The sequence below is a fragment of the Crocuta crocuta genome, unplaced genomic scaffold (assembly GCF_008692635.1).
Source record: "Crocuta crocuta isolate KB4526 unplaced genomic scaffold, BGI_CrCroc_1.0 scaffold343, whole genome shotgun sequence".
Lineage (NCBI taxonomy): Eukaryota > Metazoa > Chordata > Mammalia > Carnivora > Hyaenidae > Crocuta > Crocuta crocuta.
In genome coordinates this window covers 6,304,344-6,320,568 of record NW_027532679.1, presented here as the reverse complement: position 1 = coordinate 6,320,568, position 16,225 = coordinate 6,304,344, and the positions used below count along the sequence as shown (strand labels likewise).

Here is a 16,225-nt window from a genome sequence, read left to right as displayed (position 1 = left end):
GAAGAGAAATTAATTTTATCACTTGGGGATAATAAAAAAAATAACTATAGTGTAAAAAAAATCAGCTATTTAACAACTGAGAGATTTCCTTAAAACATTCTGTAATCAAAAGCCAATAATCGTAAAATAGTAAAAGGCAATAACTTTTTTCTCACTCTAAGGGTTTCATAAGTATCTCTTCAGCCATAAAACCATATGTATACAGTCATTTCTTACCAAAACTGCATAAAGTGAGATAATGAGCCCCAGGTAAAGAAGAATAAAGACCAGGATGAGCTAAGTAGTATATCCTTCCTCAAGAGTGCCTGGGAAACAAAGCTCCCTGGGCCTGGAATCTTGCCCTAACACTGAACCTCAATGTTTACATCAGCATGTGACTTGAAGCATCCCTTGAAACCATTGGAATCTTTAAGTCTTAAAGTCCTCAGAAGAAAAAGTGAAACACCAAAACTTAAAAAAAAAAATCCAAACCATTTGTGCCAAGCCAGAGTTTTTTGTTTCACTTTCTCTAAGGCTCTCTACTTTTCATCCAAACCATTTCGACCCTTGAAGCATTATTTATATTAATAGAAAAAGCCATTGAGGAGGAACAATGATTAATTTGTTCCTTTTTCTAAACTGCTCAATTATTCTTGTGCATGAAAGTGTATGGAAAATATTCATATGCATTTTAATGAAGGTGGGCATACTCTGTACTTTTCTAGCTCTTATGGGTTTTTTTATCCCCTGCTACTAGATTATCTGGCTCCAGTCAATAGTTTTACAAAGTTAGTCATAATCAAACTTTCCTTTCAAATTTTGGGAATTAAAACCAATAGAACATAGGAATTTAGGAATATAGCTATAAGGAAATGCTCTTTACCTATTTGTAATCCCCATCACTCTACCTACTATTTATCCAGTGGTTACTATATATTAGGCACTAGTATAAATGCTTGTTACATGTTATTTTGTTTAATCTTTATGGCTACTCTGAATTAGGCCTTCATATTACAGATAAGGAAAGTGAGAAAAGGTTAAATGATCAGCCAAATTATCACAGCTGAAAAGGAGTAGAGCCAGGCCTGTATATGCTACATATCTCACTATGGAGCTTTCAACAATGGTCTATAGTCAAGGGATAGGAAACATTTTCGTTACACTTAAGACCTTTTTCCAAATCTTTCTCTTTTCCTCTTTAAGTTCAAATCCAAAAATTCAAGTCCAACAGCTTTCAACCCAAATAGTAATTTATTTACAATTTCACATGCATGGCTTTTTTTCTTTCATTATTTTTGTGACTCTCCCCTCAAATCTCTCACATTACCAGCCTAAGTCCAATTTTTATCATTGTCTACCAGTTTGGGGCAGGGAAAAAGCACGTGGAAGACCTCTGTGATTATTTATCTGGGAAACAACATTATTTTTCTATAATGAAGTAGAAACATCAAACCTTGAATTAATTTTTCAGACTAGCTTGTCACTCAGAAGAAAACCAGGGGCAAAGGACTAATGGTTTTCACCAGGAAAATTGGAAGAGGAACAGTTTTCAAAATCTGTGCTGCTACTGAGTGAGACCTAGGAAAAATATCTTTTAGATATTTTAAACAGCATGAGGACAGGTACAGAATGAGGTACTTAGCATCTTGAATGTTACTTAGGGACTATGTGATCTTTTGCTGAATTGAAAAAAAAATTTATTCTTTTTGATACATTTGGTAACATTCCTTGTCCGTTGGAAACCAAAGCATATAGAAAAGCTCAGGCACATGGACTCTGTTCAATGATGTCCAAAATCTCTTGTATGATGCAGTTCAAGATAGTGACCTCTCTAGCATCCGGAAGTAGATGGACAGTGTTGAGCTGAAGCCTTTCTGAAATGAATATTAATTTTCTTCAGCTCTGGAGGAGGAGACTTAGAAAGATAAGACTGTGTGGGAGGAAAAAGCATATCACTCTTTTTCAGGATGACATTAAAAAGGTCACTCAGTTAATCTATAAATTTATGCATTACATGGCTGACTAAACATGTCACAAACTAATGCACTTAAAACTGATGCACCATGTTTCCAGCCTAACCTGTTGTGTGCTCAGTCTGAGATATTGTGGTGTGCCTGCAAAAGCCAGGCTGCGGCAGATCAGAGATGGATCAACATCTTTCAGTGATATGTGTACAAGATTAAAATGTAATCCATCATTGTTGACAAAGAGGCTTCATGTGTGTATTTTCCTGGGAGTTAGAATCAATGGGCAATATATTTAGTTCTAGAGATTATTCAGTTATGATAGATGAAATGTACACACCAAACTCTGAGAACCTTGAGGGCAAGGAGAGTGCCTTATTAGTTTTCTAATGCCTATTTCCAAACAGGTGGTATAGGGTTGGCATTTAATAATTTTTGTGTAGCTAAAGAGAAAGACCTTTCTGCTTCTCATTCATCACTTTCCTGCAAATTCTTCCTATTTTTTGAAGCTAACTGTGAACGTATGTGGCTGTGATTTCCCTAGCCATATGTACGTGTACCATATATTAGGCATGGTTCCCCTAAATGGCCAATGACAGAGACAAAACACAAACAGGTTTAAACAAAGAGGGAATGTATTATCTCAGTGGTTACAATGACCAGGAATTGCTTTAGTTTTAAGTATAGCTGAATCTAGGTCCTCATGTAATATGATCAGGAAGTAGCCTTTCTCCAACTCAAGGTTGTACTTTTCTTTAATCCCAGGGAAGTGCTTTTAAAATGGTGACCATGAAAGTTCCAGAGCACAAAGGCAAATAGCTCCTTTTTTTCCCCCCAAATTGCTGAAACAGAAGTCATGGATTAAGTCTCACTGATTTAAGTCACATGACCCTCTATAAACCAACAAAATGAAATAATCTAGCCAGATGTATCTCATCTCAAGAGTGGGAAGTCAATATTATACAAATTTCATGGACACAGTGGGGAGAGGGTTTGTTCCTCGAAGGAGAGGCTTAGGTCACAATAACCAAAAATTGAGGAAATGTAATTTGGGCAGACAGAAGCAACAGATTGCAATTACTCTTTCCTAAACTCCAGTGTTGGACATTTCAGTCTCTGGACCTTAGTTTGTAGTTATGGTGGCCTTGGAAATAGATAGTCCTGAGTTTAGCTCTGGTCTTTCCATAAGACCATAAATTCTTGGTCTTAATATTGAAAAAAAAATGAGAATAAATTATACTTTAAAGTTATTGTGAAGTTATAAATAATTTATATAAAACATAAAACAGTGTTGTTTGCACATTTTAGGTCCTTAATAATGAGTGGTGGCGGCAGCAGCAACAGCAGCAGCAGTAGTAGTAGTGGTAATAGTAGTAGTAGCAGTGGTATAGTAGTAGTGATTCCCCACTCTAACTATAATTATCATGAGCTATTTAAAGTCTTTTTCTGATATTTGTCTTCTCTACATTATTGATACCTACAATGACCTTCTGACAAGTGATTTTTTAAATCTTATGTCTGCATTGTACTCATGCATGGCAGGCTTTTTCCTTTGTTTAATAGCAGACATGTATGTTTTGATAGCTACGATTTTCAGATAATTAAGTCTTTTGTTAAGACATATTTTTCTTCTTAAACTTCAACCTATTAGCAATGGTTTCTAGCTCCAGAGTTACACATAAGTGGTCTCTTCTTCTTCTAGGTAATGGCTTTGTTACTATATGACCAAGTGAGCCTATGTGAACATCACTTACTCCCTTTCCCAATTATCTTCAAACTACCTCCTCTATTCCTCATGTTGCAGGGTTTGGGGTCATTTTGTCTTATTGTTCGTGTATTTGGAAGTGCCTTATTCACCCGTCCATGTATTCAATGTTTTTGCCTTAGTACTCTGTGCTAGTCATCACCAGTGCAAAGGATACAGTAATAAGTACAATGCTCAGGACAGTGACAAGTTTGGGGGTAAGTTCAGGGTTTTATGTGTACAGGGATAGAGGACTGGAGTAGAGGTGAGGAGTCAATCATTATAAAGGGCTTTGTGTAGGAAGTGATGTATATTTTAGGACCTAAAGAATTCATAGAAATGCTGAAATGAAGAGGAGATGGTTAGATAGGAGGGAAAGGGAAACATAATATAGCCAGAACAAACAGCTTGTGCAAAGGTCTGGCTGTTGGGTAGCCTAGCAGATCCAGGGCATTAGATAAGATCAGTGTTCTGAACAGGATAGCTTGGACGTTTCTGGAGATGAGGCTGGGAACATATGCAGATCCTTTTATGCTACAATGAGGAGTTTGAGCTCTATACTGAGGGTGACAGATCATTATTAAAAAACATATAAGCAGGGTAATGACAAGATCAGAAATGCATTTCAGGCAGAATGGAGAGAATAGTTTGAAGGAAAGAGATTGCACGCAGGAAGACTAGTTAATAAACAGGTGAGACAAAGTGGTAGTCTAAATATAGTTGGGAGTTGAGGGATGGAGATAAGTGAATACATTATGTAAACTACATTTACATAAAGTAAATTCCTTCCTATGGAATTAAGATCTTCTTTAAGGTGTTTAGTTTTATATGTAGCCTAGTGTTACTATTATATGAACAACAGAAACAGTGAGCAGCACTTTTGGTTTCCTTTCAGCAGAAATGGGGTGGGAGAGGGAATTCATGGACCAGGAGATAATTCCTATAGGTCCTTCTTCCCAAGATGACACTTTTTTTTTTTTTCAGTATAACTGCCTCATCTCTGCTTCTCTGTTGTACTTTGAAAGATGAGCCATTTAGCAGTGGAGAACTGTCCACTTAGCCACATGGTGGGGGATGTAAAGCATACCAGAGAAGGGAGACTTAGTAAGAGAGTTCATGAAAAATAAGAAATGAATACAAGTTGATCACTTATTTTTAACTCAAGAGTGGATGGTTGATATGTATGGATATCTTTAGGAAATAAATATATCTCTCTAGATATATTGTGGGCTGATGTTTTTAATCTAGGAATAGTTGTAAAGAAACCATCCATGCAAAAAACTGAATCAAATAAGATGGGCATAGTGATAACAAAGTGAGCATGGAACATGCTTAAATGAAATAAAGCTATGCTTTTTTCCTTCTGTAATTTCCTTGTCTTTGAGCCATAGTTTGTAACAATTTCTCAAGCTACATATTAGTTACGTTTTAAAAGATAGAATCAGTTTTAGTATACTGTATGGGTGAAAGTCATAAGAAAGCACATTTCTTATAATTTTCATTATCCAAGAATGCAATACCAGCCTTGCCAGGTAGAGGTTTTTGTTACTGGACAAGCAGAATTTGGGTTACCATCTGTCGGGGATTTGTGAGACAGGCTTCTTTCATTAAAGAGGAAGGTTGGAATCAGAAAATAAAATCACAATAATCCCACAACTTTTAACACCTTACTGTATTTTCATCCAGATTTTTTTTAGTCTAAGTCACAAATTATATGTGTTTATACTCTTTTATGCCACATTTTATACTAGCAGCTACCTCTACCTTTCTATTTTATTATGTTTGCTCCTATAACATACCATATTAAGATTTTTTTCCCAAGTTTTCCTTAGCAGTGGACTTCCTTGAAGCAGAATTCTGAATCCAGGATTACAACATGTATCTGAGGGTGTTTATCTTAAATCATTTTAATCTACTTCAATACCATTTTTAAAATAATACTGACTCAAATAAAGAGATGAGACAATAGTCTTATAGAACATTTAACTTACTGTTTTGTTTGTTTTTGTTTTCTTGGTTGTATCCAATTTTTACATAATGGAACCCTTCTATCAGTTCATTCATACTTATTTTTGAGACATAACCATGTGTTAGGTTCTCTATTTATCCATGGGAATACAGCAGTAAACAAGATATGGAGGAGCTTGGTTTTGGTATGACTTGTAGGCTAAGAAAGAAAAATTAAGAGGTCCTTTCTAAAGAATGCAAAAACATCACATGTAAGATGAGAAAATATTTGGAATGGTATTTACTATAATGTGTGATCATTTCTCAATGAGTTTGCAAACTCAAATTCTGGTAGTTCCTATTTATTATGTGGTCAGTGAGTTGGAGAAATTCTGTAATGAATAAACTTAATAAGTTTCTTTACTTTAGGACTTCTCAGTAGTAAACGAATGTGCATGGCAAATCTCTAAGAAAAAACATAAAATTCATGTAGTGTTTTCCTATCACAATTAACCATGACACACTTTTCCTACGAAACATCTTTGTGGAACTTTTATTGTGTAAAAAGTATTTTGGCTAGGCTGATACATGTGATAATTCCTAGGCTGATGATACGTGTGAAAATTCCTAGCACAGTCAAGTAGGAAATACTATGAAATCTTGAGATTATGAAGTCAAACAGAATACTTGTATCCTTTTCAAATTTCTTCATAAATGGCAATTAAACGTGGAACAAAATGATCAACTCAAAAGAACATAATCTTGTGTTGAATAAGACAGACTGTATCAATGGACTTTCATGCCAGAAGGGGTATCTTTGAATTTTTGTCACTGATCATACAAAAAGTATGGATTTTAAAATAATTAATATGATCATGCTCATGCCTCTGAGGCACCACATTTTAAAAATTGAAATATAATTAACATACAGTGCTTTATTAGTTTCAGGTGTACAACACATTGATTCAATGATTCTGTACATTCCATACATTATTCAGTACTCACCACAATAAGTGTAGTCACCATCTGTCACTAGAAAACTTTGTTATAATATTATCGACTGTATTCTCTATGGCGTACTTTTCATCTCCATGGGGCACCACCTTTTTAAGACAAGGATTGTGGGTTCAACATTATATACAGAAAGTTATTATGCTATAAATAGATTTGACAATTGCCCAAAGATCAATTTAACTAGTATAGAGAAAGCTGTTTCAGTATTAACATACATAAAAGATGCTCCTTTCAGCCATGAGGCAGTCTTTGGGACTCTCTTGAGATTCTTGGGATTCTTAAGGAACATTAAAGTGAGAAGGAATGATGATGGACTTTTGAAATTGTCACAATAACTGTCTTGTACAAAGTCATCAAAATCCTTTCAATCAGGAACCACCTTTCAATCAGGAACCAACTCTACCTCATCCAACCAAAAGAAGACAGGGACACTAGCTGGTTGGACTTAGAATTGTTTTGGCTGGTCTCTTTTTGTAGGAAGTATATAGTTTCATTCTCTGAATCTCTGAAATCAAAGCACAAATGCACACATTATGAAGGACCTGTTTTCCTTGCTACCTTTTCACATCCACCATTGGAAAGTATTTTAATGGTTAATGAATTAATGAATGGTTAATGGCTAATGGATTTAATGGTTAATCTTTGTAAGCAGCAAAGCATACTATTCATGGTGAAGCTGAGAATGGGGAAAATGTACAAGATGGCAAGGTATGACATCTTGGGGTCTGTATCAACTCAGCCCATAAGTGCCTGGATGGCCATGGGCAGGGTTATAAGTTTCAGGGTTTCAATTTCCTCTTCTGTAAATTTAGAGGACTGAACCCCAAAGTGACTAAAGGTCTCCCAGCTCTAGGAATTGGACTCCCTGTGATGATTTTGGGATTTGGGATCATTGGCTGCCTTCTGGATCATTTACACTGGAACCTGGAGAAGGTAAATGGCCAAATCATTCTAGCCTCAGAATATGAACTTTCAGTTTGGTGTTAAGTGTTAAAATCACATCATTAACTCTTCCTTCAAAACTCATGGAGTCCGAACATACATAAACTTTTTATAAGACTCTTACCATAATTTTATTATTAAGGTTACTCACATGGATTAAAGCTAACTATGCAATAGCAGATTTGAGGATGGAATAAATTATAGAACACTTCTGCCCTTGGTAAAGGTAAGATGCTATTCCTCCCTGAAGAAAAAGGATTCAGAAAAAGGACCTATTTTAAGTGATATATGTGCCATATATAGAAGTGCACAGTATATTTTTAAAGTGTCATTTATATTTTCACTTTGGGGAAAGTCAGAAATTTGTTCTGATTTACAACAACACTGTTTATTATAGGGCCTTGGAGCATCTATGACTATTTTTTTCTTCAGTTACAAGTAAGTGTGATTATTAGAAAGAGATATATTGAACAGAAAGTGCTAAAATAGATCATAATAATCACATATTAAGTTCGTGTTCTGTGCCAAGCCCTTTATGTATATTAACACTAATCCTCCCTATGGTTCTGCCAGTAGGCTACCTCACCTGTATGGCCATTTTTAATATTTGATTCTATTCACCCACTTGCCTTTAATCTGCTTTCAGGGAAAACTAGATTTAGTGTATAAAATAGTGGGCCTATGTATTACACTTGGCATAGTATTTAATTAATACATGATAGATAACCACGTAATTTGGTTAAATGCATTTATTGCTTAACTAGATGCATATTCATTATTAAATATGTATAGACTATTTCATTTTTATTTTTCATGTCATATATCTCCTATTAGACAAGAATTTAAGTATACATTTACTGTTGATTTGAAAACACAAATCGATAGTCTTTTAGCTTAGTTGATAGCGAGAATGTTTTTTCATCCTATTAAGTATGCTAAAATGAGAAATTATTATAGTCATACTTAAACTGTAAACTTTTATTCATTTCTTAATGGATGAAAGTAGCACTTTTTGAATTTTATGAAGTACCCTAATGGCCATAAGTTGACCAAATTCACACGTCCTGCATAGCTAATTTCCTATAACACTGGTTCCTGACAAATGTGTTCAAGTTCATTCAAGTCTTCTTAAGAAGTAGGCATGGTAGGGCAACCAACAGAATGGAAAAAGATAGTTTCAAATGACATATCAGATAAAGGGTTAATATCCAAAATCTATAAGGAACTCACCAAACTCCACGCCTGAAAAACAAACAACCCAGCAAAGAAATGGGCAGAAGACGTGAACAGACACTTCTCCAAAGAGGACATCCAGATGGCCAACAGACACATGAAACGATGCTCAGCATCCCTCCTCATCAGGAAAATACAAATCAAAACCACACTGAGATACCACCTCACGCCAGTCAGAGTGGCTAAAATGAGCAAATCAGAGAACTCTAGATGCTGGCGAGGATGTGGAGAAACGGGCACCCTCCTACACTGTTGGTGGGAATGTAAGCTGGTGCAGCCCCTCTGGAAAACAGTGTGGAGGTTCCTCAAAAAACTAACAATAGAACTCCCCTATGACCCAGCAATAGCACTGCTAGGAATTTACCCAAGGGATATAGAAATGCTGATGCATAGGAGCACATGTACCCCAATGTTCATAGCAGCACTCTCCACAATAGCTAAAACATGGAAAGAGCCTAAGTGTCCATCAACAGATGAATGGATCAAGAAGATGTGGTTTATCTATACCATGGAATACTACATGGCAATGAGAAACAATGAAATCTGGCCATGTGTAGCAACATGGATGGACCTTGAGGGTGTTATGCTGAGCGAAATAAGTCAGGCAGAGAAGGACAAATATCATATGTTTGCACGTATAGGAGGATTAGGAGGAACTTGACGGAGGAACAAGGGGGAGAAGAAGGGCGGAAATGGTGGGGGAAAGGGAGAGAGGCAAACCATGAGAGACTCTTGCATGCTGAGAACAAACTGAGGACTCATGGGTGTGGAGGGAAGGGGGGAGGGGCATGGAGGAGAGCACTTGTGGGGATGAGCACTGGGTGTTATATGGAAACCAACTTGACAATAAACTATTTGTAAAAAAAAAAAAAGTAGGCATGGTTACACTATACAAAATGATAAAGAAATGAAAAGAAAATTTTGATTTGGTACCAAAAATACAGTAGCTATTTTATTAAGAACAGTTATTATTGATTGTTTAAATAACAGCCAATACTGACCACTTACTTTGTACCAGGCATAGAAACACATGTACTCTTTAATTCTTGAAAGAATTTTGTGAGAGTCACCGTTCTCTTCAGTGTGCAGAGGAGATCTCAGGATTCCTCTTGTAGGAGGCTGCACAGGAAGTAGGTAATCTAGTCACTGAATCTCAAGTTATTTATCACCATCCATGAATTTAATAGAAGAACATCTATACTCTGCAGCTAGGCTAACACCTCTGTAGGCTAACACAAACTTTTGTAACTGACTTAACACAATAGAAGTTTATTTCTCACTCATTGAACAGATGAGTGCATTTGTTCCTCTTTTAGCAAGCAGTTTTCCTTTTTGCTGTGACCCACAGACTGTGGTTCTTTCCATCTGGGGGCTCTGTCATTACCCATGGTCATGGAAGGATGAGAAAGGGCCACTGTGCTCAGAAAGTGATACATTGTACTTACTGGCTTGTATTTGAGGGCTTCAAAAAGATCATAAGAGTGGGTGAGAAGGTTGGGAAAAAGAGTCCCAGGCTTAGCTTGATAAAGTGTAAGGATTTTGAAGGTGTGTGTGTGTGTGTGTGTGTGTGTGTGTGTGTGTGTGTGTATGTGTGTGTGTATGATAAATTTGTAATACCAGGAGTACTGCACTGAGAAAATCACCTGAAGGAAAGGTTCAATGTGTTTGTGGTTACTCTAGATAGTGATATTTTGAGTTGTTTAAATTTTCTTCATCGTAATCTTTACATTATGTTCAGATATCCTCTTATCAGTTTTATGATAATAAAAAACAATAAGCACTTTTAAGTCCACTGAGAGACATGTTTGTACATCATGCAGGGCCAGGACTAGACTGGGGTGTTAGGATGCACAATTTAAGAAGGATTGTCAAGTACTGACTCTACACTTGCAGAGGCAGATATGTAGGGGGTGATCATACTCACAAAAAAAGGATGATGCCATGCTGACCTCAGAAATCCTGGTCTGTTGATGTACTCAGTAGATATTAAGAATATCTGATATAGACAGGGCAGTGGTAAAGCTCTGTGCCCAATACCATTTCATCTCAAAAAAAAAAATTTTAACTGGTTTTGCCTCCAAAAGTGATCATATGCATTTCTGTTTCATCTTAGCACATCAGGTATTCTCTTGGAAGCACTGACTAAGCATATTCTCTTTGTTCCAGCCTGGGTCTGCAGATTGGCCTTCTCAGCTTCTAGAAGCTTGTCAAAAGTATGAAAGCAATGATATGTACCTATTTTAAAATGTCTTTTCTTTTTAATACTGTCAGATCTCTACAGAGGCTACTGCTTCAGAAAGAATGAGCCTATTCCACACTGAGCAGAGCAAAAATAAACATCTAAAATATGGAAAAGGGTCTATATAGCACTACTTGTCTCTGTCATTTCCTTATACTTTTTACTTTTCCTATAAAAGCACTGCTTAGAATTTAAGGAAAAGCTGAAATAGATAAAATAGAATGGTCTCTACTCATTGCAAGTATGCATAAATAAGGTAAGACAAATTTATTTGAAAGAACACATAATATGATGTAGTATTCATTATAGTCAATCATGACAAACACTCCTGGAAATGTGTGAGATATTTGTTTGCAAATATCTTGCAAAGTTATTTTTCTGTAACTGACAGACTATAGCATCTTGTAGGAAACTCTGTGTGAGATCCACACATGCAAGAAGCATGTTATAAATAATTTCATTTTGATGTACTCAATAATAATATGCACCACTGGCCAGTGTGCTGTAGGCAGAAAATAGATTATTAAAACTTAGTAATTTCAAAGATCACTTTTGAGACCACCATCAGACATGGTACCATGTCTGGTGAAAGTAGTAATTTACATCAATGATAAGTCAATGAATTTGATCTAAAACAGAATGGTGATATGTATGTTATTGCTGTTATTCGAGGTGAGTTTTGAAAACTAACTTATTAGTGTCATGTCAAGTAGCCATAAATAAGATATATCTATATATCCCAAGAAAATTTTTTCCTTATTAACTTGATCAAACCAATCTCTCTATATCCTGTAGCAACAAAGACTTTGTGACATGAATTTTTTACTCAGGAATTTGTGCGAAAGGAGAAAAACTAGTTCTGGCTTTCCTTACATTTTTACAAAATTTCATGTAAAATAGGAAGGTTTACTAAATAACTATATAGAAATATAAAATACAAATTTCTAAGTTCTTTTAATGTTTTTATTAATTTCTGAGAGAGAGAGAGAGAGAGAGAGAAACAGCATGAGCAGGGAAGGGTCAGAGAAAGAGGGAGACACAGAATCTGAAACAGGCTCCAGGCCCTGAGCTATCTGTCAGCACAGAGCCCAGTGTGGGGCTCGAACACATGAACAGTTGGATCATGACCTGAGCTGAAGTCAGTGGCTCAACTGAGCCACCCAGGTGCTCCCCTTCCCAAAGTACAAAATTTCACGTAAATGGTAAGGTTTACTAAATAACTATATACAAATACATAATTAAAAAGCAAGTTATTGTTGTTTGCAAAATGATTATTTTCTCACATAGTAAATTAGCTAATAAGTGTCCCTAATATATTTTAAATGAATAGTTTAGTAGTATTAAGTTTATTTATATTACTGTGCTACCAGTCTCCAGAACTCTTTTTATCTCACGAAACTGAAACTCTATACCCATTAAACAACTCTACTTTTCTTTCTCCTCCTAGTACTTACAAAGCACTATTATATTTTCTGCTTCTATGAATTTGACCCCTTTAGATATCTCATATGGACAGAATCATACGCTATCTGTCTCTTTGTGACTGGCTTGTTTCACTTAACATAATGTCTTAAAGATTTATCCATGTTGGGGCGCCTGGGTGACTTAGTCGGTTGAGCATCCGACTTTCGCTTAGGTCATGATCTCGCGGTTCGTGGGTTCGAGCCCCGCGTCGAGCTCTGTGGTGACTGCCAGCCCAGAGCCTGGAGCCTGTTTCAGTCTGTGACTCCCTCTCTCTCTGACCCTCCCCTGCTCATGCTGTCTCTCTCTCTCTCTCTCTCCTAGAAATAAATAAAACATGAAAAAAAATTTAAAAGATTTATCCATGTTGTAGCATGTGCCAGAATTTTCTTACTTTTAAATGCAGAAAAAATAATCCATTGTATATGCTATATTTTGTTTAACTATCCATCCATTAATGGATATTTGGGTTGCTTTCTTCTCTTGACTATTATGAATAATGCTGCTATGAACATGAATGTGCAAATATCTCTTCAAGATCTCTCTCTCAATTCATTAAGATATATACACAAAAGTAGGATTGCTGAATCATACAGTAATTCTATTTTTAATGTTTTGAACAACTACCATACTGTTTTCTATAGCAGCTGTATCATTTTACATTCCCACGAATAGTGCACAAGAGTTCTAATTTCTCTACATCCTCATCAGCACTTTCATTCTTTTTACCTCCTTCTTTCTTTCTTTCTTTCTTTCTTTCTTTCTTTCTTTCTTTCTTTCTTTCTTTCTTTCTTTCTTTCTTTCTGCCATCCTAATAGATGCGAAGTGATATCTCACTGGGGTTTTGACTTACATTCTGTAATGATAAGTGATATTCAGCATCTTTTCATATGCTTATTGTCCATTGGGAGTGTCGTTTTTGGAGAGATAACCTATTCAAGCCCTTTGCCCATGTTTTAGCCAGATTATTTTTCTCATTATTACTTATTTTTGAGTTGTAGGAGTTCTTTATATATTCAGGATATCAACCTCTTGTTAGATAGATGATTTGCAAGTATTTCCTCCATTCCATAGATTATCTTTTCATTCTATTGGTTATATTCTTTGACTACAGATGATTTTTAAATTCCTGTGGTCTCATTTGTGTATTTTCACTTTTGTTGCTAGTGCTTTTGCTGTTATATCCGAGAAATCATTGACAAATTCATATCGGGAAGCTTTTTCTCTGTCTTTCCTCCTATTACTTTTCCAGTTTTAGATCTTACATTTAAATCTTTAATCCATTTTGAGTAATTTTTATATGTGGGGGTAGGATCAGGGCCCAATTCATTCTTTTATATGTTTATAATCACTTTTCCCAACATCATTTGTTAAAGAGACCACTATCTCTTTTCCTTTGAGTAGTCTTGGTACTCTGTTGAAGATAATTTTTCATACACACAGGGTTTTTTCTGGACTTTCCATTGGTCGATATGTCTGTCTTTATACCAGTAGCACACTGTTTAGTTTAGTGTAGCTTTATAATAAATTTTGAAATTAAGAGGTGTGAGACCATCTACTTTGCATTACTTTTTAGGGATTGTTTTGGCTATTCAGGATCTGTTAGGTAATCATTGCCACCATGCCACTGAGAAAAGCTTCCTGAAATTATATGAATCCAAGACATGTTTTAGTTTGCTGAAACTATTTCCAGTTGAATTATTTTTGAATAAGTGCATTACTACAGATAGTACCTTACAGTCCATCTGAATACTTGGGTTTCTCAGTATTAAGATATGTACCCCACTGAAAACAGAGCTATTTTAATCATTCTGCAAGATCAAGGTGAGTTGATCCAGTCATCTTTTGTGTAAAATTAAATCTGTGTATGTCTCTTCAGAAATATGTCCCTATATACAGAACTTTAGTATTCAAATCTCAGAGAATTTTCAGGGAATAATTTATGTATGCCCATGATCATTCTAGTTTCTTTGTTGTTGTTTGTGGCTTTGTAGGTAGATAAATAGATAGATAGATAATTTCCCTCCTCACTTTTTGGAGGGAGTGGAGGAAAATAGAAGCAATGTTGGGAAATGATGAATCAATCTCAAAACTGACAGCAAGGTCAGTGTTTTACAGGCAGCTCAATATAGTACTAAAAACATGAGCTCCATGGTCAGAAGTTTCCCTAGCCAAATCATGACTTAGAAAATTATTGACTGAGTGACATTGGAAAAGTGACTCACATCTCCATGTTTCAGATGCGTCACCTAGAAAATGGAGATAATGAAAATAATGATAATAGTAACAGCAACGCAGGTATTCTACTAATCACTTTTCTTGAGTGAACTTACTTTCTAATAGGATCTATGATTTACTTTGTTTTACAGAGCATGATGTCTCAAGGAAGTTAGATAGCATCCTCAAAAATGTCACAGCAGCTAGTAAATGGTAAATCCATCCAGTACATACCTGATAGAGCTATTGTGATGATTAATGAGATAATGCATGTAAAAAGTGTTAGCTTAGGGCCAGTGTTAGGTATTAGAGCTGGGGAAAGACTAATTAGATGACAAAATGCTCTAAAGAAATTTGATATAAACTTAGAGTAAGAAGAAAAGCACAAAATGATAAAGGAACAAATCATATATACAAAGTGTAATTTTGATGTTGAATATCCCAGAATGAACGGAGTTCCCTACCAAGGGTGCATTATATATTAAGATAGGGACAGAGATAACGAGTTATACTGGCTCAGTTTTTTAACTATCCTTGGAATTAGTCTCATCACTGAGAAGGTTAGGAGTAGTAAAATGCAAAGTGAACTAAGCAAAATAGCGGAAAAGCTCGTTGTCTTGACCATGTACATTTTAGTTTCACATACAAGAAAATAAATCAGTCACTTCTGAACTTAGATTTCCCTATTGGGTGATCTTAGGTGCAGCTCTCATGTCCCGAATGTGTCTCTAGCAATTAGTCAGAGCTGCAGCCATGTGTTTCTTCTGAAATGCGGCAATTGAACATCTGGTGTGATGGCTTCTATTAAGTGGGGGTTGAGTTTTACTCCATTACATTCTAGTTTAGGAGGTGGCGAATGTGGAAATATTGCCATGACCTATAATTGGATCAGCAATTTGTGGGCTCAGATGTGGAAGACAGAGAGCATTTTAAAGAGCTAAGAATGTGGAAAGGGCTTTGTGGGAATAGTTGTATTTCTCTCTAAGTTCTTTCTGCTTTGGATAGATAATTGTGTCCTTCAGAAATCCTCATTCTCAGCTCTGGGGACTTTGCTAGTAGAATTCTAGAAGCTATGAAAAACTGAAAAGAACCAGTAGCTCTGGGAGTTTTGGAGACATGTAGGAAAGAATAGAATGAAAACTCACTCTCAAATGCCAGTGGTTGGGGAGATCAAATTCCTTGGGGGATTCAGGATTAATAAGGAGGTTTAAAGAATCAAAATTGGAAACCCATAAGGACAAGTGAAGAGGTGAGAACAAGCTTCTATGTGTCTGCGAATAAATATTTGTAAAGGGCCAACTATGTTAAAGACAAGATGCTCAGATCACTTTGTAAAGAAATGACAGCATGGTTTTTGACTTTGGAGAACACAGTACAGTTTCATTGGGGAGGTTACTCCCCTCCTCTAAATAACATTACAAAAGGTAACAGTTCAATTCAATGATGCTTAGGGTGCTATAGACCACTGCATCAAAGGGTTCAGAG

At 35.9% G+C, this 16,225-nt stretch overlaps 1 protein-coding gene across 6 annotated transcripts in view; it reads left to right on the top strand.

The window, feature by feature from the left end:
• The window catches only part of LOC144245381 (gamma-aminobutyric acid receptor subunit beta-2-like), a 188,846-nt gene that overhangs the window by 55,154 nt on the left and 117,467 nt on the right, over positions 1 to 16,225 (top strand). The window lies entirely within an intron of this gene.